The sequence below is a fragment of the Octodon degus genome, unplaced genomic scaffold, assembly GCF_000260255.1.
Source record: "Octodon degus isolate 3935 unplaced genomic scaffold, OctDeg1.0 scaffold00322, whole genome shotgun sequence".
Classification (NCBI taxonomy): domain Eukaryota; kingdom Metazoa; phylum Chordata; class Mammalia; order Rodentia; family Octodontidae; genus Octodon; species Octodon degus.
The window spans coordinates 1341309-1343623 of record NW_004524898.1 but is presented as its reverse complement, the minus strand read 5'-3'; the positions used below and the strand labels follow the sequence as shown (position 1 = coordinate 1343623).

The 2315-nt window shown below is 41.1% G+C and overlaps 1 pseudogene; it reads right to left on the bottom strand.

Annotated features, from left to right (window-relative positions):
* Window positions 1-2308, bottom strand: part of LOC101562856 — a 9736-nt pseudogene extending 7428 nt beyond the window's left edge.
* Between the last annotated feature and the right edge of the window lie 7 nt (window positions 2309-2315).

Sequence of the window (2315 nt, the reverse complement as noted above, 5' to 3'; positions counted from 1 at the left end):
AATTTTTTAGTTCCAAAATTATTTCTGATATGATTTCTTCTATACCTTTGTGTAGTTGTTTCTTTACTTCCAACACTATTATTTCAGAGATATCTGGCATGTGATTTCCAGTTTCCTCAGTGCTAGTGTCTTCTGCAGTTGTACTGGGTGGACTTGGGGCCTGAGACTGCATTTTGTTCCTTGTCTTTGTCATTTTGTATACCACTGCCTTCTGACCTTTGGTGTAGAGCTTAGATACAGTTATTACCTTAGCACCAGGTCCGGATCTAGGAAGTTCAGATTCCTCCAGGTGTTGTTTGGATCTGGTTGCTGTGCTCCACTTCTTTCTGCTGCAGCCATTAGAGCTGAACCCTTTGTGTCTCTGTGGGAAGATGTTTTGCTCCTGAATCAGCTGGGTGGGTCTTGCCTCTAGCCTCTTTGCAGGGAGTTCTGCTGAAGGGTTCCTCACTGGGCCTGTACTCTGGGTCGAATGAAGATCCACAGGCCCTGGGCAGTCTCACTCACATGCCTGGCCTGGGCTCTGGGTCTATTCAGTATCCAGTGGGCCCTGGGTCCTCTCACGCACTCGCTGGGCTGAGCTCTGTGTCTATTCAGGTTCCCGTGGCCTCACTTGCAATTTTTGTTTTAATATTATTTTGTACTTTCTTTAAAATATAAAAAATAAGAGGGCTGGGAAGACGGCTCAGTGGAATAAACGCTTCCCTGGCAAGTGCAAGGACCTGAGTTCAAAAAAAAATTAAATTAAAAAATAAATTAGTTGTTCAGATTACCAGATACATGCAAGCAAAACTGGAAGAAGAAAGAAAAAAAGAGAAATTAGGAACCAAAAAAGGATAAACCATTGAAAAATGGAGGCAAAACAAATTCAGCATTATCTGCTCCTTTCCATAGACCAGCTGAAATCCACAGTAGAGTTGTCGAAACCATCCTGTTTACATACATAGATCTATCTCTTCCCCCCCTTTCTGTCCTCCTCATGTCAGTAATTCCTTCCTTTTGAAAAGTTGCATTCTCTTAAAACTTACATTGAAATACAATAAAATGTGTGCGCACCATGAAAATAGTACCTTGAGAATAAAACTTTATTTTTTGCGTGTTTATTTCCTTTATTAATGAAGTATGTTTGATAAAAGCTACAATCTTCTTGTGGGTCAGGAAGATGAATCAGTAGAATAAATGCTTCCCTGGCAAGCACAAGGGCCTGAGTTCAACCCCTGGTTCCACAAAAAAAAAAAAAAAAACACTACAATCTTTTGTACAGTGAGCAATAGTCAAATATGAATTCAACATTTCACTGACAAAATTCTTTTTCTTTTTTGTATTTTAGGACAAGGTGTACACTGTGTACAGGGTCTCACTGTGTAGATCAGACCCGTAGTGATCCTCCTGTTTACAGCCTCCCAAGTGCTGGGATTACAGGCGTGCACCACTGCACCCATCTCAATTGCGGTAGAAGCGCAACCTGGCAGGCAGGGCCAGCACAGCAGGCTCTGGGATTGAACTCCTGGTCCCTGTCCCCTGACAAAATTCTAAGTTACTCTTGTAGTCAGTGTACCAGATTACACTTACATGGTTTCAAAACATGACTTTACAGTTTCTGTTTATTAAATCCTTAAAGCCACACTGTGTGGGACCACACAAAGGTACTCAGATTAGATGTGAATGTCTTTTAATTTTATACTACACTAGGTCAGATTTTTATTATAATTAATAATAATATTTATGTAATCATAAAGTACTTCCAAAATACTAAGTGAGCCTGGGTGCCAAACACTGCCATCAGCTTTTTTCTTCTAGTAAAACCTTTAGTACCCATCCACACACACTATGACACAAAATGTTTTATATCCATATTTTAGGGTAGTGTCAATTATTTACTTCCATAACCAGACAGTAGGTAAAAATAATCTAAAGAACAAGAAGCTATCAGCACCATAGGTAGGGAGACATTAGTCTATATATTCAGAGTTGTATACTAGTTTTGTGATGGCAAAGAGGATATCTTAGCCTTCCAGATAATGACTCTAGCAACTCCTGTAAGCTGCCAAAGACCCAGTTTGGACATAGCCTTCTGCGGCTTTTTTTAATTTTTTATTTATGTGTGTGTGTGTGTGTGTGTGTGTGTGTGGCCAGCTCAGCCCACCAGGGGGCGGGGCGGGCTGGCATGTGGTGCTGGGGGATTAAACAGTGGTCCCCGTGCTTTGCTAAGCTTGTTCTGAGTAGGTGCTTTAGACCACTGAGCCATCTCACCAGCCTTGTGCACCATCTTTTCACTGACTTTGTTTTGTTTTACTGACTGGTTCTTCATGATTCCA